Below are 22,257 nucleotides of genomic sequence, written 5' to 3'. Positions count from 1 at the left end.
TGAACATTCCCTGGGCATTCTGAGCTTCCGGATGGAATGGTCTCACCTGGGTAAACCCTGGAGAAAGGGCCCCCAAAATACTCCCAGCCCCCCGGGTGTGTTCCTCATCCCAGGGAGGACTCACACACACACACACACAAAAGGCTGGAAAGCGCCAGTCAGGGATTTTATTGTTCAATATTTTAGGCTGGGGAAGGGCAGAGAATATATTTGAGTCTAAACAAATTACAGATAAGTGCCTGATATGTTTTAGGGCAGGTGTTTTATAAGAATGAAAATTGCTATGAATTTTTCCTTGGTGTTTGAGTTGACAGCCTTCATGAAAATATGTAAACTACTTTAATGAAAACCTCAGGCTTTGTTTTCTCGTTATTTTTCTTATTCAAAGCTGCATGTATCAGGAATAAAATAGCAGATATCAAAAACTATTGTTCTGCTCTTCTCTCTTTGTTTGAAAGGTGAAAACTACTTAAATAAAGCAAGTACGTGATATTACTTGCTCTTCTTAATCAGTAATTAAAATATGAACAATATCATTAATCTTCTATTTTATACTTTCCAGGTGACCAACATATAATCTCACCAGCTATGTTTGAGAAGTGCAGTTAAGTTACTGTGATAATTTCCCTTTTAATATGGACATGTTTTTGCTGAAAATGATTTCCAAAATGCTCTCTCCAATAATCTACTTAATAACCTGTATTCCTTGAGGCTGAGTTCAACTCACTTCCTCAAAACTACATGACTTTTTTCCTTGTGTGCCTTATCTTTCAGTTTTCTAGTTTTAAATTCAGCCCTGTTTTAAGATGTCTGTACAATGAGAATAATGCTTCCATAATCTCCTTGCGACTGACAGTCATGTCTTTGAAACTTTAACTCAGAAAATGTTGTGGGGTAAGGGTGGAGGATCTGTCCTCTTGGAATGCTGGCTGCTGCACGCTCCAGGGCACTAAGAATTTGTTGATTGGAATCACAAGGTGGAAATCAGCTCAGCAGAGCTGCTGTTCCACAGGGAAGAGAGGGTTGGGTTGGTTGCAAATACACATCTCATGACCAGAATTACCTCTCTTCAAGTCACGTTCCCACTTGTGAATTCTAGCTGGGATTTCAAACACAGGAGGTAGAAATGTGTCAGGTTCCTTTTCCTGGGCACTTTGCACTGAACTCGGGTGGCAACATAAACTGCAATGAAAAAAGTATTTTCTTTCCTATGAAAAATTCAGGTAAAGCCTAAAAACTTCATGAACAATGTTAAACAGTTGTTGTAAAATGACAGGAACTGATTCTTGCCAAAGCAGTTGTCATGGCAGTATTCCCATTCCACTACTAAATGCTCCTCCATTGGTTTGCTGTTGCTGTTGGAGTGGTGAGCTGTAAAGTCATCCTGGAATTCCAGAGTCTCCTTTCTGTTGGGAGTTGTTGTTGCTGAGTCTGTGTGATTTATTTAAGGATGAGTAAAGGGTAGCAAAGGTCTTGTTTTTGTCAGCTACTTCCTTTGGAGAAACTGAATAAGTTACTTTTCCCATTTTTATCTCTGGTCTCTTACAAAAACTTGGAGTGTTTATTTCCATAGGGGGATAATGGACTCTGATGTGTGAATACTGTGCCAAAGAGATCCTGAAAAGTACATGCAGATTAGGTTATTTCTTAGGTCAGGTTTTGAACAAAGAGTAATCAAGAAGGTCCTAAGTGAAAAGTGGGATAAAAATCAGAATCCTGATCAGCAGGTGATTTTATCTGACTGTGGGGATGGTTCCTTCTGCTGAGACAGTGAACAGCTCAGACTGCAGCAATGTGGGGGGGCTTGAGCTATTGAGATTTATAGGAAGCATTTACTCAGTACAGATCCCAAAGGAAATTATTATTTAAAGTGGAGATGGAGCAGATTAATACAGGAATTAGAAGAAGCTGGCTAAGGCAGATAAGGAGCTGGGAAGAGAGGGGACCAGGAGGGGAGGGACTGAGAGGTGAACTCCCAGGTTGCAGGGGAGGTATTGGAAGCATTCCTAAGGGAAAGGTCCTGTGACCAGCCCCTTGTAATTCTTCTTTAATAACCTTGACACAAGGTCTTTGATACGGCTTTTTAAACTCCTGTAATGCTGTGAAGGACAAAAACATTATACAGCAGAATTTTGTTGACTTTGTGGATTATTATAACAAAGGCAGGACAAAATTGAATAATCATAAGCACACTGCCATTCTGTTAGGGACTAAGAGCAGGGGGTTGCTATAAACAAGAGTTTCAACATATGGAAATTCAACTTTTTAAAAAACAAGTGTTTGTTTGTAGCACATAGCTGAAGCTCTCATAATTACAACATTTTCCAGAACACCTGCTCAGCAAAGAGCTGTGATTTCGCCTGAAGAGTTGAGAGCTTAGGTATTCCATAAATTCAGAATAAATAAACCCTTAGTTTTTAAATATCAGGTTCTGAGCCTTATTCTATCAAGTTCAAAGCAGCTGCAGGTGTGACCCCCTGACCTTGCATGAGGAGTAGGAAGGTGCCAGACTACCAAGGTGCAGGTTATTATTGTGGCAGCTGAGGAACTGAGCTTCATGTAACCAGCCCATCTGCCTCCTCCCCTCCAAAAATTCCCAACCAAACCAAAAAAACCTGGAAACAAGCTAGTGTGGATCTCAGGCACTAAGTGAGCAGCCCTGTTCTTTGAGGTAAGAAAGCTCAGGATGGGGGGAGCTGGAGCAGGAGCTCAGCCACGGGGACAGAACTGGAGGCAGAGCAATCTCTGGAATGAGGGGATGTCCAGCAGGAATCTGAGGGATAAAATGGTACAGTTTTGGCTCTGGGAGGGAGGAGTGGAGCAGGACACTCAGTGTGGGTCAGATCAGCATGGAGCAAAGGCAAACTGATGTGATCAGTGCTCATCTCACCTCACAGAAGAACCAGCATTGTGCTGTGGGGGTCCAGCTTACTAAAGTGGGTGTCAAAATATAGTGACACCTCCCTTACGTGGGGCTGACCAGGGGAGAGCTGGGTGTCCTCAAATCACCTTCTTGCAGGAACTCAGGAACTCTGAAAGGATCACTGACACACTGCCTTCAGGGGCATCACTCACCAATCTTTCCTCTAGTTGAAAAATCCTAGAACTACTGAGAAAGAGGAAAAAGAGGGGGCGTTTTATCACAGAGTCACAGAACGGTTTGGGTTCAAAGGGACCCTAAAGGCCATCTCATTCCAACCCCTGCCGTGGGCAGGGACATCTTCCACTATCCCAGGTTGCTCCAAGTGCCAGCCAACCTGGCCTTGAACACTTCCAGGGATGGGGCATCGTAGCACAATCCCACCTCCAGAGTAGCAGCCCCAGAGTCGTACCAAAATGACACCATGGTAGTAAAAAGGAGCAGATGAACCCCAAAATGGGCCCTCATCAGTGAAATATGGGTATGCTCTACTCTGTGGCTGACCCTCTGAGGATTGGGGATTAAAGCCAAAAAGATGAGAGAGAAAAGGAATGTTCTACAGATCAGCCCAAGAAATTGGTCAAAAGAGAGGAAACAGAAGGTAGGACCAACTGATGGGTTTTGTGAGTGAGAGGATGACAGCAGTACAGTCTCCAGAGAATCTGTGCACAAACCTGTGATACTCAACTGATAAATGAACTGCAAAAGAGGCAGAGTGTGCTGCTGATGCTTTTATTCGAGCAATGAAACCGAGTGCTGACTGTGGAAAACTGCCGGAGGATGGAGCAAAACAAAGTGCCTGGGCAAGGCAGCGGCAGGTGAAACCCTCTGGAGGTGGGTGCAAAGTGAAGAAGACAAAAATCCCACCCATGAGGTGATGAAGGCTGAGCTGGCCATTGCCACTCACTGACCAAAATGTCGGGCAGAGCTGGAGCTGTAACCTACAAAGGATGCTTTCCTGAGGTTCATCATAACAGAATCATCATAGAATGGCCTGGGTTGGAAGGGCCCTTAAAGCTCATCTCATTCCACCCCCTGCCATGGGCAGGGACACCTTCCACTAGCCCAGGTTGCTCCAAGCCCTGTCCAACCTGGCCTTGGATGGGATGGGGCAGCCACAGCTTCTTTAGGCAACTTGTTCCATGTTAACTTTAATTATGGAAGTTTCATAACGAGGCCTGTAAAATATAAAGCCTTTTTTTCAAGAAGCGACTGAACTGCAAGTGTTTGGGGATCAGCTGGGAGTTTAGGGGAATTCTCCCATGGGATGAACATCTCTGCCCTTCCTTAGGGGCTGCTCCTGTCAGGGAGGGACTTCTGGGCTTGATGGACCCTCCTGTGAAGGGCTGATCGTGGCTTGTCATGGAGCTTAAAGTGGGAGGAGCAAGGAGCTGCTGTTGGTGGAGCTGCTAAAAAATCCCCAACTGAAAGGAATTTCAGGCTGTGCCTGGTGAGTAGGAACAGGCAAGTGTTTGCCCAGTTATACAAGGCTCACTCACACTATCATATCTGGTTTGGTTCCTTGTCATCAGCTGAAGATCAATTTAAAATCAGAGAGTCGATAGAAGGGCGAGTAATTCCACAGTGTGCTTCCATCCCTCCCTGTTACAGGACTGACTGGGATTTCATTGCTTTTGTAGCAAAATAAAGAGATGTCCAGTTTTTAAAAATACAGAGAGGGTTCAAATATGAGGAAATAGAACCTATTAATGTGGATAGAGGGGCTAATGGACTTCAATGTGTCTTGAGTGTGTTTAAACTGGAAACTGGAAAAAGACAAGTGAAATTTCAGAAGGACTTTCCAAACTCAGCTGGGACACAAACCCACTGTTTTTTCAAGATGAATTTCCTGGCAGGGATGAGATTTCTGAGTAGAAGCCCACCTGCAGTTCTCAGGAACAGCTTGCAACACCGGGAGCTGGGCCCCCAATTTGTGGGTGTCCCCAAGCTTTGAAGAAAGCAGACCTGAAGGATCTGTCAGGTGTATTTACTGTTGTACAGTAATGCTGTGTTGTACAGTCATACTGGTTATTCCTCTGCCTTGGCACTTCACAAGTTGCCTCGTGAGTCCAGGAGGACCTTTTTGCCTTGATGTTTTCTTGATTTCTGGGATGTTTCCCTTCCTCCAGCACAGTTGGATTGGTCTTGTAGAGTCCTATGGGTGTTTTCATGTGATGAATTCAGCCACCTCAAGGTTCTGCAATGTCAGTCAGACCCTCCCCTTTTCTCCTTCGCTTTTCCCATCATATACCGTAGCTCTGGAGACTTTCCAGCTCATCTCCTAAACATCATAACTTGATAAAGGTTGCAGTTGGCAGTAGAAGCTGGAGATAAATGATTCTTACCCACAGTCTGCTGAGGTCTTCCTGTTGCTCTGTGGACATCCCTGGATGGATGAATCCTTCTCACAAGAGGTAGATGGTGACACTTGGATGCAGCAGCCTGGATTTCAGTTCAGGACACTCATGTTAGACCTGTTAGGATCTAAAATATTTGGAGCCATATACAGCATAGATGCTACAAGTCCCCAGGTCCATCCTGCCATTTTAAAGCAACTTAATTGTAGAAATAAACTAATGGAGATCTCTTATGAAAGAATAAAAAAGGCAGATTAAAACAATGTTATGAGCATGAGACCCTACGTCATGTGAACTATCACATGTTCATCAACTTGGGGTTTGTGACAGATTTAGGGCAATGGAAAATATCTCCCTATCCTGAGGTGTGTCAGTGCAAATCCAGTGTTCACATTTCTGACAGGAGTGAAAAAGTCATGAGGGCTTGAAACTGATTTTTTATTTGTTTGTTTTTTGTTTTACAATGAAAAGAAACTGTAACATTGTGGGGATTTTAAAAACAAACGGAAAACTGTACACATATAATAAGATGAAACGTGGTGTCCCTGTTAGCTCACATCCAACAGGACCCTAAAGGACAGATGTTCTGGGAGAACAGATATCCATTAGAACATGATGGAAGGGGGAGATTTTGAAAGGTAGCCAGGGCCTACAGATGGAAACTTTAAATAAATAAAAATCAATTTCTAAGTAGCCAGTATAAACAATGCAGGGGACGTGTAACAGGTTCTGGATGGTTCAGCCCAGCAAACAAATCCTCCTGTGCATTCCAAGTGGATTGAAAGGGATGGAGCAGCCTTGCAATGGGATCAGCTGAGGGGGAGCCAGAGCCAGCCCATCCTCCTGGGCATCTGCAAAAGGAATGTCAGGACAGAAAGAGTAAAGACTTTGCAGAATCTGTTTTTTGAGCAGTGCTCCTTCTCCTCTCTGCTGCTGTAATAATTAATTTGGGGATGCTCCATCCTTGATGAGTCTTTTCGCTTATTTTGAGGATCATTAAAGGCAAAAGGAGAGGGAAGGTGTATGAAGTGATAAAAGATGGGTAAAAAGAGTCGTCCCACTTGGTCCAATATTTTCATTTGTTTTTTTAACAGAGGAAGTTTTTTTTGGCACAGTCTCAGGAACAAAAACAGAGTCTCTTTTTGAGAGTGGCCCCTCCAGTGTCCCAGCAAGTCACAGGTAACCTCAGCAGCAGCAGAGGGCAAGGGTTTTGCTGAGTCCCACATCAAAAGGGATTGCTCACTTTAAGAAATCAACCACAAAATTCAGAAGATTTTTAATGTCCAAGCAACAACCAAGAGAGTGTTCACTTAGAAAGAGACCTCACACCAGCAGCAAGGGTTGATTTAATTGTGCTGATTGTGAAATAGGGAACAACTGGGAGAAGGAAATGGTGAAGCCCAGTGTGGCAGTGCTGGCCTGCTCTAAGAAGAGAAATGATTTAGCATTGGACACTGAGGAGCAGAAACCTTGTGTGAAGACAGATAAAATCATGGTTTTACTGGCAAATACAGCTGCCCTTGTTTTGAATGGGAATGCAACTTCCCAGTCTTTGTGGAGCACTTCAACCCCTACCAAAAAAAAAATAAAAATCAGATGGCTTCTATGAAGAAGTTATAAATATTCCAGAAGGAGCAAAATGGTCTAAATATCTCTTATCATGTTATCTTCAGAGCTGTTCTTCTCTTAATTTCAGACCAGGGTCAGGCTTATTGCACCATGAGCTGTAAATCTAGTCCTGTAGCCCCTTCCACGTGAAATCCATGTGAAATCCAGTGTCCCCTCAGCAGGTTTGCAGGTGACACCGAGCTGGGGGTGCAGTGACACCCCTGAAGGACGGGGCCATCCAGGGGGACCTGGACAAGCTCGAGCAGTGGCCCCTGGGAATCGCAGGAGGTTTAACAAGGCCAAGTGCTGGTGCTGCCCCTGGGTCAGGAGAACCCCTGGGATCAATCCAGGCTGGGGATGAACAGATGGAGCAGCCCTGGGAGAAGGCCCTGGGGGTGCTGGTGGGGCAGAGGCTGGACCTGCCTCGGCCCAGAAACTCCCCATGCCCTGGGCTGATCCCCCAGCGTGGGCAGCAGGGCAGGGGGGGATTCTGCCCCTCTGCCCCTCAGGGGAGACCCCCCTGCAGAGCTGCTCCAGCCCTGGGAACAGCCCAGCAAGGACATGGAGCTGCTGGAGAGAGTCCAGAGGAAGCCATGGAGATGCTCCAAGGGTTGGAGCCCCTCTGCTCTGGAGCCAGGCTGGGAGAGCTGGGGGTGTTCACCTGGAGAAGAGAAGGCTCTGGGGAGACCTGAGAGCCCCTTCAGTTCCTAAAGAGGGCTTATAAAATGGAGGGAGAAGGACTTTTCACATGGACAGAGAGTGTCAGGACAAGGGGCAATGGTTTTAAAGTGAAAGAGGAGATATTTAGATTGGATATTAGAAAAAAATTGTTCCCTGTGAGGGTGGTGAGGCCCTGGCACAGGTTGCCCAGAGAAACTGTGGCTGCCCCTGGATCCCTGGAAGTGTCCAAGGCCAGGTTGGACGGGGCTTGGAGCAACCTGGGATAGTGTATAAGCAACCCCCATGGCAGAGGTTTGGAAGAGAATGGTTTTATGGTTTTAGTGATTCTGTGATTTCTGTACTATTTTCCATTCCCTTAACGCCTGAGTTGCTTTTTTGCATCACAGCTGTGCCTTACACAGTACCAAGAAAATGTCTATAAATGTTGGGTTTCAGCTCACATATTATTCCAGGGGTAAAACACTGACATTAGAGGAACCAATTTAGAAATCCATGTTATTAAATAAATGCTTACTGATAAACATTCTGAGAAGGGTTTGATGCAAGAGGGAAGTTGCTGGCAAAAGTATGTTATAAATTAAAGACTTCACATTAATTAGCATTAGAAGACTTTGCATTTCCATGTGCTAAAAACCAGTGGGAAGTTATTTTAAACAACATGCAGCTCCTGGGTGAAACCTTGTATCCAGTTATTTTGCCTGGCTGTTTAAAAAAAGGTTTCTGTGTTGCTGTGATAAAACCCGCCATGATTAATTGGACTGATTTGATTTAATAAAAGGTTCTGCCTTTTTGTTCTCTGGTTTCTGGCAATTTGGGTGTTCTGGGAATGAGTTTTGCCACCGCCTTCTGTGCCACTAGGTGGCTCTTTTATAGGGAATGCTCTAGCAAAGTACAGGATAGGAGTGCCAGGTGACTGGCCAGGTTTGTTTTGGGTTGGGTTGGGTTGGGTTGTGTTGGTTGGGTTTGGTTTGGTTTGGGTTGGATTGGACTGGATTGGATTGGATTGGTTTGGTATGGATGGGTTTGGTTTGGGTTGGATTGGACTTGATTGGATTGGTTTGGTATGGATGGGTTTGGTTTGGTTTGGTATGGATGGGTTTGGTTTGGATTGGATTGGTTTGGTTTGGTATGGATGGGTTTGGTTTGGATTGCATTGGACTGGTTTGGTTTGAATTGGATTGGATTGGATTGGATTGGTCAAGGGCCCCTGGGCTGTGCCAGCCATGGTGTGGGCACAGCCCCAGGGCAGTGCCCTCCCTGTGCTGGCACCGCTGAGGGACCTTGAGGGCTGTGCCCAGTCCTGGGCCCTCAACAGGAGAGACCCGGAGGGGCTGGAGTGTGTGCAGGGAAGGGAACGGAGCTGGGGAAGGGGCTGGAGCAGCAGGAGCAGCTGAGGGAGCTGGGGGGGCTCAGCCTGGAGAAAAGGAGACTCAGGGGGGACCTTCTGGCTCTGCAAGTCCCTGACAGGAGGAGGGAGCCGGGGGGGGTCGGGCTCTGCTCCCAGGGAATAAGGGACAGGAGGAGAGGGAACGGCCTCCAGCTGTGCCAGGGGAGGCTCAGGTTGGATATTAGGAAAAAAAAGTTTTCACAGCAAGGGTTGTAAAGCATTGGCACAGCTGCCCAGGGCAGGGGTGGAGTCACCATCTGTGCAAGTGTTTAAAAACCACGTGGATGTGGCACTTGAGGACATGGGTTAGTGGTGAGCATGGTGGTCGTGCCTGTCGGTTGGACTTGGTGATCTTGAAGGTCTTTTCCAACCTTAATTTGATTCTGTGATTCCGTGACCTCTCCTGTGCTGCCCATCTACGTGTGTTAGGAGCCAGATTGGTCATCCAAGCAAGCTTAAGGGCAAGACTGTCTTTCATTATAACAATAATGACTTTATTCTTCAGAAACTAGGATTATTTTTATTAATTTTGCTGCAGTAGCTGCATTGCTGTTGTTTCTCTCAAGGCAGTGGTACTTGCACATTAAAAATGTTGTGTTAGTGCAGTGCTGTTTTCTTACTGCATCTGTCTCCCCAACTAACCCTGGAGGCTTATTTCTCCAAACACAGATTTACCTTATTTTCACAGTGATCTACATTCTCTGTACTAAAACAATGCCATAAGGAACAAATTGTTGGTTACACTGTTAATCAAACAGCATCACAGTGGGAGCCAGCCAGCAGCACCAGCAATTACAGTTTATTAGACATCTCTTCTTAAACAGTTGATATTCTTACACATGATATTATGTGTTTGCTAATAGGCCACATATCTTATTTATGCATTTCACCCTCCTTTACCTACACCAGTAGTTATGCTCCAAGCACATGCTTTTGCACATAAATAGGATCATCATTTGGAGCTAATCCAGTTTACAGATTCTCTCAGTCAAGCAACAGCAGGTCTGATTTGAATAGTCAAACTGGAAGCCCCCTGCTGTCATTAGCCCTCCATCAGTGTTGTTCAGGTTCTTTTCAATATCTGAGCTAACATAAAGCTCCTCTGATAACCCAGATCTTCCCTCCTGCTTGTGCTGTGTAGTTTTACAGATGGGTAAACCCAATGTCCATTTTATGGTTGCCTTTGCCATAATGCCACTTAATTGTAAAATTAGTCGTTATTGGGGTTTGCAAGGAGAGAAGTGAGACAGAGGAATGTTAAGGAAAGTACCTGTGGTTTAACTCTATCCCAGCCAAAACCAGGACAAGTTGTTTTTAAGGGCATTTGAAACTGGTCAAATGTAGGTGCCAGTAAGAGGAATTCCTGCATGGAAGTCAGAGGGGATTTTGCAGTTCTGGCTTCCCCAAGAGGAGTGGCAGCCAAATCTGGGCTCTGCCTGAAGAAATGGACCCTCCTTGGAGTACGAGGCTCTTACACTCCTGATTTTATTCCCTGTATATATTTCTGTCTGTGGATTAAGAAAATGAACCCTTTTAAAAGTTTTTATTTGATTCAAACTGAGGCCAGACTTTTCTTGGTTAAAATCTGCCATTATTATCTCTGTGGATAGTGTAAAAGTCCTCCCTGACTTAAGAGTAAAATATTTCCATGGTAAGAATAAATAACATGCACACTGACCTTTCAGTCCCAAGGAGAGTGTCTGCATAAGAGCTTCACAGCTCCCTGCCTCAGTGCAGGTTGACATTTGCAAGGTTGATAAGTTGGTTATTTGGATGTAAATCGACATGGAAGGAAAAACAGTTCCAATAGTTGTGATAAGAGTCCACTTTTTCTCAGTTTAATATAACATAATGCACAGTAGATCACAGAAACCCACCATCAGTGCATAGTTTAAATGGGGGCTGCTATTACGTGTCAGTGTGGAGGTCTGGAAAGGGAGACAGTTAAAATTTAATTGATTAAAGAGGAAGAAAATGCCTATCAGGGATTTTACCCACTATGCCTTAAAGCATCTTTGCAAGCAACTATCTGTGGTGATAGTATTTTAGGGATTAGAAGCAGGCTGTGGAATATGAGTCATCTTGAATTCTAATCGAGATGTGCAAGGCTCTGATGCAGAGAACTGAGAAAAATGAAGGTTTGGAGGTTTTTTTCTTCCTTTGAAGATCCTATAACTTCCATCGGCGTTTCTGGTCACCAGGAAGGTCAGTGGTTTGCTCTGGCCACAGCAACAACCAGTTCTTTGTTTAGCCAAAGCTTCTTCCTAGTCTTCCACAAATCTTTAGGAATTTTGGCTGGGCACAGGCAGGCTCACTGGTGCACACCTGTCATGGCTCCAGTGCAATGGTAGTTTTAACCTCAGGGCAGGAGGGTGGGTGAGGATCCAAAGAACTTTGTAAGGAGCCTTTGCACGTGGGCACAGCACAAACCCTACAGGAAAGCAGCAAAGCCTTGTGTGAGGTGGAGATGAGGAGGGGAATCCAAACCCTCCTGGAGCTCTGGCAGCCTTGGGGCTGTGCCCACTGCCCTGGGGAGCCTGGGCAGTGCCCAACCACCCTCTGGGGGAAGAACCTTTTCCTGAGATCCAACCTGACCCTGCCCTGACACAGCTCCAGCCGTTCCCTGGGGTCCTGTCACTGCTCACAGAGAGCAGAGATCAGAGCTGCCCCTCTGCTCCCTGTATGAGGAAGCTGGATTTTGGCAATCTGGCCCTACTGAATAAACTTGTACTTTATTATTCTCTATCTTCCCACTCATAGATCTTCTTTTTGGAGATATGGGCAAGTTGTTGCACTCACCGTTGCTGTTCTGGGCAGATAAAGCTGTTTATTTAGAGGCTTCCCAGCTTATTCTGTGCTTCTGACACTCAGGGACCAGTGACTAATTCAGTGTTTCATTAAACATGACTGTTTAAGATCATACTGACTGTGTAAGACTTTCTGCTTCTGAATTCTTCACGATGATTGCAAACTTTTAATCCTTCTATGGAGAGGGCTCACAAAACACATTCCGGGTATTCTCTTGTTACATGTTCTTAAGCACATACAGGCCACTCTGTACTGGAAGCTGTTCCAAATCAAGCTGAAACTGAGACAGAGCATCCTGGTTTTGCTGCATCCCAGGAGACTTCAAACACAATATTCCCAAAACTGTGCATGTTGGAAGGTGGGAGTGTGAGCCTTTCTCCTCTCCTGGCAGTGCAGTGTTGGCTGTCTTGAAACTCCCATTCCTGACAGAAAAGTGGCCCACAGTACATTTGCTAGACACACATGAGGCCCTCCCGGGGTATTCCCATGCTTTTATTCATCCAATCTGTCCCCTGTTCTCACCTCAAGCCTGGAAGTTGTTATTAAGTTTGTAGAAAAAAGAGCCTTACAGAATACATGTATATTCATCTACTTCAAAATTACTGGCAAAGCCAACACCATCTCCTTTAGCCTCTGAGACCTGTGAGTCAGCAGAGTGAAACAGCCCACTGCCTTTTATTAGATGTTGTGCACTTGACAGCCAAGTCAAATGCCAGGCTTGGAGAGCAGTAATTCAGTTCCTGACTAATCCACTGAATGTGTCGTTCCTGTCCTCCAGAGAAACGTGTGACCTCTGCAGTCAGCTCCAGCTTGAAATAAGAGATACTTCCTAGGAGGTCTCTAGATTTTCAGTGTCTGAATCCCTCCTTCACAACCCTGTTTCACTTTCCAGAGTCTTCAGCAGGATGGCTTTGGAACTGAGGAAAAAATGAGAGTCCTTATCCATGCCATCCGCAGACAGCAGGGATAGAGTTGTTGTGGTGCGTCTCATCAAAAGTAATGAGAAAACTGGTTTTTAGTGGTCATCTTGGAGCAAGTCTGGAGGAGGCACCAAGAGGATCAGAGGGCTGGAGCAGCTCTGCTGGGAGGAAAGGCTGGGAGAGTTGGGATTGTTCAGCCTGGAGAGGAGAAGCTTTGGGGTGACCCAATTGTGGCCTTCCAGGGCCTGAAGGGAGCCTGCAGGAAAGATGGAGAGAGACTATTTCCAAGGGCCTGAAGTGTCAGGACAAGGGGGAATGGCTTCCCACTGCCAGAGGGCAGGGTTAGATGGGATATTGGGAAGGAATTGTTCCCTGGGAGGTTGTTGAGGCCCTGGCACAGGTTGCCCAGAGAAGCTGTGGCTGCCCCTGGATCCCTGGAAGTGTCCAAGGCCAGGTTGGATGGGGCTTGGAACAACCTTGGGCTAGTGGAAGGTGTCCCTGCCCATGGCAGGGGGTGGAATGGGATGAACTTTAAGATCCCTTCCAACCCAAACTATTCTGTGATTCTGTGATATTACCAATACTTTTTGTGGAAAACCCAGCCTTGGAGCAAGCTGAAATATTTCATTACTTCACTTTGGTTTTAAAGGTTGCTGCCCTGAATGCTTTTTCTCTGCCTTAAGTTGGTTTTGGTATATGCAGCAATTAATTGCCCTAAAGCATGGAGAGACTCCCTTCCTCTTAAAGGTCTTTTCCAGCCTTAACTCTTCTGTTCTGTTCTATTTGGTGAAGCCTCCTTGGTGCAGAGAAGAGTGCTACAGAGTGAGAGGTTCTTATTCTCCAGCTCTGCGTGGAGGGGGCCCAACATGCAGCCTTTAAACACAAGCAGAGCTCAGTTATGCTGAGATTACAGGAAGATAAGCACAAAGACCCACAAGACCTTGGTGGGCTGACAGAAAATGTATCTTAATTGTGGTTTTGCAAAGCCAACTCCATCAAGGCCCCTGAAGCTGCTGCTTCCTTGTCTTCTATGTCCAAGTTGTTTTACTGTTTTACTGCAGACCAATGTGTTTCTTTACTAACAGCAACCACTCTGTCTGACACTACATTGCCTGGAGGTGAGTCAGAGGGTTCAGCAATCCCAGAGCTGCAAGTCAGAGAACCTTTGAGGTTGGAAAAGACCTCCAGGGTCACCCAGTCCAACCTCTGATGGAGTACCACCATCTCCATTAAACTGCATGACAAAGTGCCACGTTTGTTCAGGAATTTGCTTGTGATAATTTTATTTTACTCCAAGGAAAATTGGAAAACAAAATTACTTTTTTTCTCCTCAATGTATTTTTACTTAAGTGTGCTGTTCATGTTCCAATGGGTGATGCTGTATTTAATATGTTAGCTTATTTCTAGTGGGAAATTTAAAAATTTCATTTCACTATCGTGGAGATGAAGAGTTGAGGGTCCTAACATGTGCCAAGAGTTAGGCAATTTATTTAATGAAGATTCCCAGTCTGCTTTTTGTAGTTACTCTGAGGATCAAAGCAAGATTTCTCGACACTAAAATCTACTGAGAGTCTCTGTGCAGTGAGGAAAAGAGCTGCTCCTCTGTCACTGAATAAGTAAATAAACACAATTAATGGCCAAAGGTGATGACAAAAGTGTTTTAAGGATAAACTTTTAAGAATAAACTGGAGGATTGACCAAGAGACAAAGAGCTAATGTGCTGAAGTGGAATTAGTTAATACTCATTTTTGTAAATTTGTAAGTAAAATGAAACTGTAATAATTCAACTTCCATCTGCATGGAAATTCCTCAAAATCTTATACTTTGCATGTTAATAGGGTAATCAGAACATTTCTTCTCTTTATGTTAGATGGGGTTACAGACCCAACAGGTACCAAGTATTGGTCATGTAAAATTAGGTTTAAATACCTTGGGGTTTCTAAGGATCATAGAATATAAACCCACGGGGTAACTCCACTCTGCCAGCTTCAGAGGGGTGAAAAACTGCTCGAGCCAGGAAAGCACCCAATCTACTTGTCCATGCTCTTGGCATTCATGATTTCAGAGCATCTCCTGAGCCACCTGCACCTGATCATTGCAAGGGCATTTTCACAGTCTGAATTGTGATCCCAGTGGGAAACACTGACATGAAAGAATTTAAGCAAACCTACTATTTTAAGCAACTGCTGGCTGGTGTAAGCAGCTGGTTCAAACTCCACTGCGTGCCTTCCTCTAGGATTGGAACCAGGATTCATCCTGGAGATATGTTTTAAAGAGAAGAAATTATACAAGGGGGAAAATCTGCAATCTCTCACCTTTTTTTTTTTTGTTCCTGAAGAAAGACATAGCAGCCACCATTCCAACACAGAGGCAAATTGAATATACATGTCCTTATTGTGACATCTCATTCAACATGTCCCTCTCTCCTTTTTCCTCTCAGATGTCTCAGGAGCTTTTGAAATGTTAAAAGGTGAATGAGACAAAACCAAACCATGAACCCCTTGGAAAAATACAATAGATAAAGACATCACTGCTGTTGAAGGTGACAAAGAGTGATGGGAAAATTACATTTTCCGTGCTTCTGCCAGCCCTATTGGAAGGCTCTGCTGTGATGTTTTAATTTTGTCTGATTAGATATAACTGATCTGCAGTGAGGGTAATTTTCTTACACAATTGGGATGAAGAAAGGCAGGATCACTCCTCAGTTGATCAGGATAAAACCTCTTTGGGATAAGAGGGGTCTCACCCAGCAGCCTCTCTGGGATATGAATTGGTGGCTCTTCAATTAACTTAACCCTTCTTGCCTCTTTGCCTTCTTCCTGATTGTCCCTGTCACCAGCTTCAGCAGGACCTCTGACAGGACCTAAGCAAGATATAATTTGGATGATGAAAGGGGGAGACATTGAGAAGGAAAGCAGATTAGCTCTCTTAGAATAGGGTTTGAAATAAATTACTTCACAGTTGTATACTTAAATTTTCTCAGTTTCACCTAAATCAAGGTGTTCAGAAAACGAGTGGATGTGACACTTCACAATATGTTTTAGTGGCCACGGTGGTATTTGGTCTGAGATTGGAATTTATGATCTTGGAGGTCTTTTCCAACCTTAATGATTCTGTTTTCCTTTTGAATCATAGTTCCACTGCGAGTGCAATTTATATTTCTGCCTCCCTTTTTCACACACAGGTGTAAATTTTGGTCAGTGGCATTGTTTTATTCAGAAAAGTGCAACAGCAGGGTTGGGCTCTCTTGCCCTTTTCCAGGTTGTTTGAGGTGAATGTCCTGCTGCTTTAGGAAGATGTGAAAGCCAACTGCCTCTCCCATGCCTGGGAAGGGCAGGAGGAGCTGGTTGTGGTGGAGTCATGGGAAACAACAGCTGTGTGCACCATGGTTTCTGCTTCGGGAAAAAATCCAACATTTTATGACAAAATAAGAACAGAAATCTGAATGCAGCTGGGTTAAATTATTGTACTTTTAGATTGTGAAATGCTTTCATTTGGGTACCAGGTTTGTTCTCTTTTTTTTTTATGTTGATTTATGATAATATTTTCTCATAATTATCCTTTGTTTTGTAGTTAAAGAAAAACAGACTAAGAATGAGCACTCAAAAAAAAAAATCCCCTTGAGCAGAATTGGTTTATAGACACCTCAGCACCCCTAAAGCTCCTCAGAGACACTTCACAGCACAGGCAGCTTCTTAAAGACATTGAGCCAGTCCCAGTGCCAGTTTGGAGAGAGATGGGAAATTCCATTTCTGTATGAAACTAGGGTAAATTCAGCCAGGGTGAGTCCAGAGTCAGGCAATGATCAAATTCCCTTGTTTTTCTTCCGAGGGGAAAAAAAATAAGGATGTTGTTCAGTAAGAATCCAATCCTTAAAGCAAATAAAAAGTGAGGAACAGATAAAGATTATGTTGGAAGACAAAGGAGGGGGAAAGGACGGGGGAAAAAGCGGAATATGAAGCAAAAGTGCCATTGTGATGGGGGGAAAAAATAAAGGCAAACATAATCCTGATGTGTGTAGCAGTGGAGTTGGGGTCTGGTTCCTTCTCTGAGCTCTGCATCTCAGGAAGTTGTAGAAAGCCAGAAGATCAACCAGAGGTCTAGAAAATACACCTTGCAATGATAAATTGATATTTAGTGTGAAAAGGAAAAAAGGGAAGTTTTAAAACAGTCTTTCACTATAAGAACAGCGACTTTAAAGCTAAAAAAACTCGTGTGGATGTGGCACTTGAGGACATGGTTTAGTGGTGAACATGATGGTGGTGCTGTGTTGACCTGATGATCTTAAAGGTCTTTTCCAGCCTTAATGATTCTGTAATTCTATAATTCTGTTTTTTTTATCCATGATGGATGGTGTAAAATCAGTGGGTGGAAATCACAACAGGGAATGTTTGTAGTAGATATTTGGGTGCGTTGACAGTTTAAGTAGGGGATGAGTTGCCTGAGGCCAATGGAGCACACCCCAAATGGTGGATACACTAAAGTTTCTCCAAAGACTTAAAATAAACACTCATCAGGAATGAAAGAAAGGTCTGATCATGTCTTGGAGCAGGAAATGGACGTGGTGACCTGGTGCTTGCTCTGGTATCATTAAAATAGAGGCCTAGAGCCTGATTCTGTCTTTTAGAAAGGAAGGCTGAGGGAGCTGGGGCTGTTCAGCCTCCAGAGCAGACCCTGAGAGGGGCCCTCAGCCATGGCTGCAGGGGCTGCAGGGAGGGGGCAGAGGATGGAGCAGGCTCTGCTCGGGGGGGCCCAGCAATGGCACAGGAGGAACGGGCAGGAACTGATGCCCAGGAAGTTGCAGCTGGACAGGAGGAAGAACTTCTTGGCTGGGCAGTGACCCAGCCCTGACCAGATTGTCTACAGTGTGTGAAGTCTCCTCCCTGGGGCTATTCCAGCCCCATCTGGACACACTCCTGTGCCGTGTGCTCTGGGCTGGCCCTGCTGGAGCAGGGAGGTGGCACCAGATCCCCTCTGTGGTCCCTTCCAGCCTGACCCATCCTGGGATAAACACACCCACAGCAGCACCAAGCCCAGAGAGGAGAGGAGGATTGTGGGTCTGATGCTGCCCAGAAGAGCAGATTCTTGTGGGCAGACACCAAACAGTCCAGCACTGGGCTAATTTGAGATATTCCTAAAGCTTTATCCCTGCAGGGGACGTGGTCAGATTGCTCAGCAGGATGCACAGGTACCCCTGCAATTTTGAATTCAAATATCCAGGGATTTTGCTTTCACCTGTAAATCACTAAGTGTGAAGACTCAAGTTCATTTTGCTCCAATTAAAGTTTGAAGATGGCAGTGCTGATGGTGGGGACTGAAACCTTCCCCTGTTCCCATTAAGACAGTTTGTATATTCCAGTTTTTTATTTCTATTTTTAATGTACATAATGGCTCTGCTTGCCGGAAGCTTCTCAGTGTAGTTGCTAATGAGAGAATGAAAATAGATTTTGGAACGGTTGTAGAAATCTTTGGATCAAATGTGTGTATTTTTGAGTGACTTACTCCCCTGTCTGTATGCTAACAGTACATTCACAAAAGCCTTCCTAATTTGCCAGTGGCCTAAGAAGCCAAATTGTTTCCTGTTGCTGTGAAATTTTATTGCTCTGGTATTTGTTTTGCCAATTTTTCTGCATAACCATATGGTCAAGAAATTTGAGGTGAAAGGCCAGAAAGTGGAGCCAATACCTCTGAGGTTTTGCTTTCTGTTCATCGTAGTTATCATCCTGATCTTGCATAATTTAAAGTAATTATTTTTATGAACAGGTAGAAATTGTAAATCAGCATCCATTTACCTTTGCTAACAGAGCAAATGCCTACCCTGGTAATGCACAGCTATCACTGCATCTGGATTTGTGGGTTTGCACAAAGTTATGTCTCTGTTTGAAGATGTATCTTCTTATATTGATTTCTCTGGTTAAAATACAAACCTCTGTTGTTGTATGAATGCTGGAGGGAGTTTCAGCACAGCTTTTGGATTCCTTCCAGAGGAGCAAACCATAAGCAAACAGTTTTTTAAAGAATCCAGCTTCTCCTGGTTTGTATTCAGTTCCATGGTTATTTTCCAGTGGGAGGCACAGTAAGGTTGGGGTTGTCTCAGCTGCTGTCCTTAATCTGCTTGTAAAAGATTCTTTAATTCTGCTTGGGCAGGTGGTTTGTTTCAGTTGAGGCCTCTCTGCCTGGGTCAGGGAGATATTGGCTCACACCTGAGGAGATTTTGGGGTGTGAGCAGGTCCTTGAGATGATGCACCAGTGGAGTCATTCTTCTCCGTGCCTCTAATCACCCCCTCCTCTTCCAGCAGGCACTAGGGGTGCATCTTCCCAGTGGGAAGATCCAACCTCTCATCCATTTCTTACTCTTTGTGGTTGGGAGGTAAGATTTTCTCTAGGTGTTTGAAAGCTGGGCTTTGATTTAATCTGTTTGAGGAGCACTTGGGTGCAAGTGAGAGATGAGTGTAAAGGCTGGGTGGTAAAAGAGGAACAACCTCCTGCCAAATGGATCCAGCCAGTGGGAAGAGTGCAGTGTAACCTGTTCTAGCTTAAAAGAGTGAAAGTCCCACCAGCAGTGCTTTTCCCCTCAAAAAAAAGGGTGCCCTCCTCCGTGGATGTGGCTCTGGGCACCTTCACTGACTGATGAACACGTGGCATATTTACACTCAATCAGCCCAAGGCTGTTTTCGTGCAGAACTACTGCTGCAAAGCCTTGCCACACATCTGTTCCTTCTTCATTGCCACCCTTTTGGAGCTCAGGGTTTGAATCACGATCTCACAGAATCACAGAATCATTAAGGTTGGAAAAGGACCTCCAAGATCCTCAACCTTCAACCGATGCCACCACGCCTGTGACATATTCTTGCTGTTCATTCTTGTTTGCATCTGCCTTTGACATTCACCTTGAACTTCTCCTTGCTTTCCTGCTCTGCCTTAGCATTTCCTCCTCCTGAAAGGGAGAGTGCCATCACCCCAAGTGAACTTCTCCAAGGAGGCAGATTCCTCCAGGACAACAGGCTGCTGTCCCTGCCTTTGTGACATACAGAGATCTATATAATGGATGATAGAAAAATTATTGAGTTTCATTCTGTTCTGAGCATGAATAATATTGTCCCAATTTTTCATTCCTATAGGCTCTCTCTGTGTGATGCTGCAGCAACTCTGTGGAGTATGAAGAAGGCTCAGAAGTCCATGTAAGTGTGTATTTTCACAAATGGGAGCTGTTAGCTCTGAGGGAATTGATACAACAGGGAACACTGATGGAAAAGGGATGAGACCATCACGGGGCAGGAAAAAAAAAAAAAAAAAATCACGAGCAAGGTTAAAAAATGCAGCAGGTGAGAGTAAATTGTCAGTGTCTGACTTCTTGGGAGCAATGGCAATTTATAACAGTGGTGAGTCACCCAGGAGCCTGGAAAGAACAATAATGCATTGCTGACTCCTGCTCTCTGTTTTTTTGGGGGGGTTTTCCTGCAGCAAGAACCAGTGACCCACGGGGGGGCTGGAGCAGCTCCCAGTTCCCCACCCCAGCAGCTCCAGGCCGTGGTGCCTTTGAGTATTAACACCCCCAGAGCCCCGGCATCACCTTTTAGCACACAAATTGGCGAGCGTTGTTTTGTTGCCTTCTCAGCTCCCGGTGTTTTTAGGTGTGTTTGCAGATCTAATCGGCATTCCGCAGATAAACAGGGCATTAACTGAGGTGTGGACAGCTCTGCCCCCGGTAATTGCAGAGCCAGCTTCAGAGCTGCACAGCAGAGCTGTGAGAAGTTACTAAAGCACAGGTGAAATTAGGTAATCAGGGCCTGGTGCTGTATTGATTAACACTCTTACGTGCAAGATAAGGCAGAGTGTACTGTATCTACTGTAATGCTTTTATCTGCTGTGCCGAATTTAAGGTTTATCCTAGATTTTACGTATTCCATCAGTAATGAGTTCATTGTATATGCCATGGTCACGTCTAATGAAGTTATCAGCAGTGTGATTCTGATTCTGCCTCCTCTACGTGCTTGAGAACCAAAGAGGAATTATCCAAGAAGCTGTTTTCTGCTCTAGGTCCTGGCTGGTTTGATATTAACTTGATATTAAATTGAACACTAATGGTTTACTGTTGGATATTGTGTAAACACTCAGCTTTGCTCAGTTGTTTTGTTCCTTTTTATTGGTTTAATGGACTCTCCAGGGAGGAAGGGGAAGTCTTGTTTGCCCAGGAGCACCATGGAAGTCAAAGGGCCCGCTGCACATTTTAGCTGAGCTGCAAGGAAGTGATTCTTATTTGAAAAAAAAATAAATCCCAAGGGAAGAGCACTGCTGTAAAACCTGTCAGTGCAATCTGCCAGAGAGCCTAGGATTTGGGCTTGGAAAAATCCCATTGCAGTAATCCATTAATCCATAGAATTACCTGGAAGCTTTTCAATATAAGGGAGTAATTAGATGAGATCCCAATTTTTAAAATTTTTATTTAACATTTATTGCTATTGCTGGTGCTTTATTTTCTTTTATCCACTGCCCTCTACAGGTCTTGTGGATGGAGTTAGTCCGAGGGAAATGAGGTTGCAGCAGTGGCTGGCTCTGGCTTTAAAATAACTGCAGAGATGCTCCTAGAGCTGTTTTTCATACTCTCTGGAAAGGGAAAAAAATATCTACAATGGCAGAATTTCAGGTTTTAATATATGGATTGGCAGTCCCAGCTTTTATGAGCACAAAAGCAAGGATATAACATTCCTTTCTAGGAGCTTGCCTGCTTTATTACAGGTGATAAGAGTTATGGCACAAAGTTAGCAGGGCATCAAATGTATGGCTATTTATCCTCTCTTAGTAAATTCTTGTTAAAAACCATTTTCAGGGAGAGATCATCCTTACAGATGAACTGCAGAAATGCTTCTGAACTTCAAAGTCTGCTGTGAATAAAAGAGTGGGGGAATTCCAAGGTCCTTATGGGTTTGTGTGTCCTCACTGGGCTCTGGGGGCCCTTCCCAGGCATTTCCCTCTCCCAGAGAGTTGGAACAACTCGTCTCTTCCATGGCCTTTCCTTGTGTTTAAAGAACATGAAGTGTAACTGCAGCTCATCCCCCTCATAGGGATGTTTGGGAATCACTCTCCTCTGTCTGGCTGCTGCTTTCCCGAGGTGATCTGCATCTTAATAGCTTTGATACTTCTATCAGGATTTTTTGGGGAAGGACAAGAAAGCAGTGGTGTGGCAGGAATATGTGAACCATGTTTCTGGGAAAAACCCAGCTGCAAGTAGAAACGTTGCCTTTAATTTATGGCAAGGCCTCAGTTCAAGCCCTGGTGCTTGGCATCACTCTGAGCAATTAAAATAAATTCATGTTTAGCTCTTTTGCCCTTTATTCCCTGGCAGTTGCCATGTGCATCACTCAGCAGAGCTGCCTGCAATCCCAATGCTTATCCAATTAGGGAAATGGCAGCATGTCTGGGCTTTGTGTTTTAGGGAGGGAAATGATCCTGTACTTCTCCAAGTGAGCTTCTGCGAGGTGTTTGTAAGACATTGTGCTTTATCTTTGAAATGAACTAAATTAAAATTGGCTGGAGCCCAGGGGCTGCTCCTGGGCCAACAACCAGCCAGGGACC

General features: G+C 44.6%; 1 protein-coding gene across 16 annotated transcripts in view; it reads left to right on the top strand.

Annotated features, from left to right (window-relative positions):
* The window catches only part of PCDH15 (protocadherin related 15), a 526,100-nt gene that overhangs the window by 119,038 nt on the left and 384,805 nt on the right, over positions 1–22,257 (top strand). For all 16 annotated transcript variants that reach the window (XM_027692924.1, XM_027692936.1, XM_027692923.1 and 13 more), the window contains one exon: positions 19,803–19,862. The gene's annotated coding sequence lies outside the window, so the exon portion shown is untranslated. The remainder of the gene's footprint in view (positions 1–19,802; positions 19,863–22,257) is intronic.

This window comes from Neopelma chrysocephalum, unplaced genomic scaffold (assembly GCF_003984885.1).
Source record: "Neopelma chrysocephalum unplaced genomic scaffold, ASM398488v2 Primary Assembly neopelma1_89, whole genome shotgun sequence".
NCBI classification, from domain to species: Eukaryota; Metazoa; Chordata; class Aves; order Passeriformes; family Pipridae; genus Neopelma; species Neopelma chrysocephalum.
Note: the sequence above shows the minus strand (reverse complement) of the source record. Positions and strands in the feature narration are given on the sequence as shown.